The following is a 1,336-nucleotide window of genomic DNA, read 5'->3' as shown; positions in this document are numbered from 1 at the left end:
CTGTGGGGGGCGGTGGGTTGGGTGGGGGGGGGGGGGGGGGGGGGGGGGGGGGGGGGGGGGGGGGATTACAGTTTGCCATGGAAACAGGCGGGGATTGGCCTTTGCCAAGAGGAGTGACGCCTTCATATTTTGTCATTGGAGGGAACTGATTTGTTAGTTTATCAAACTGGGTCGTTAATTTTGTCTGTTATTTCCTATGAACATTAATTAAACATATGAAACTTTTTTTGCAATGCAAAAGCAAATATTATAGTATCCAGGTAAAATCATGTTAAACTTTAATTCTAAAAAAAGAAAAGAAGCAACATTTAATTAGAAATAATTGAAAATGACTACATTATTTGAATTGCTATAATTACTTGTAGGCTGCTATAGCTGCAGCTAGAGAGCAGCAATATATTATCAAAATTATATGTAGTATTATAACAGCAGAACAAATAGCCTGTGCTATCCCAATGTCTTGCATAACAAACCCTGACTGACGAAATGATAATGCTGCAAAACACCTTTTTCTTGGACTTTGGTTTAGCGTGCACATTTTTCATGTTTCATTTTTTACTGGAAGAAATGTTGAAGGTGTGATTCTTGGTTAAAGTTGACCTAAATATACCTAAAACACCTACCTAAAGCATACTGAAAGGAACAGGAACAGAAATGAAGCGTAGGTTGGAGGCCTGGCTTCGGTTCTCAGTGTTCTCAGCTCGTTCTTTCAGGTAAGAATTTCCCTTCTCCAGTTTTGACACGTTGGATCAGGAGGACACTGGCCTCATTAGCAGAAACTCTGCTCACGCTCAGGGACTTCGTCTCCCAGTGTCTAAAGTGAGCCCTCTATTTTGTTTAGGCTGACTTTAACCAAACCTCGTGAAAATCAGTTGAAAATTCAGTGAGTTATTCTATTTTACTTGTGCATACAGCTCCTTCCTCAATTGAAGTGAATGCACTGTGGAGGCGAAGCGAGACCCATCCAAGATGGTGGCCGGTGAGGACGCGCTCAGACAGTCGATGCGGCGTCTATGTATATATGTCTATGCTCCTTGCCACCTAGACAGTCAGTATGGAGGCTCTTATTGGCTCAAGTGAGGTGTCAATTAAAAGGTCAGAGTTCAACCACCATTTTGACAGCAAAGATTCAGCATATTTACATGAAAACAGAGGAAATTATTATTAAATATGAACGTTTGACTGTTTGTTTGGACTAAATATTTTGCTGGATCATCTGGACCTTTGGGAGTGTATGAGAACTGTGTCAGCAGCGTTTTTGTTGGCATGATATCGATCTGTAGATTATGATACCGTGGTGGTGGTGGTATCTTGAAATGGTCAGCATCCCTATATA

This window comes from Epinephelus moara, chromosome 24, assembly GCF_006386435.1.
Source record: "Epinephelus moara isolate mb chromosome 24, YSFRI_EMoa_1.0, whole genome shotgun sequence".
Lineage (NCBI taxonomy): Eukaryota > Metazoa > Chordata > Actinopteri > Perciformes > Serranidae > Epinephelus > Epinephelus moara.
Note: the sequence above shows the minus strand (reverse complement) of the source record.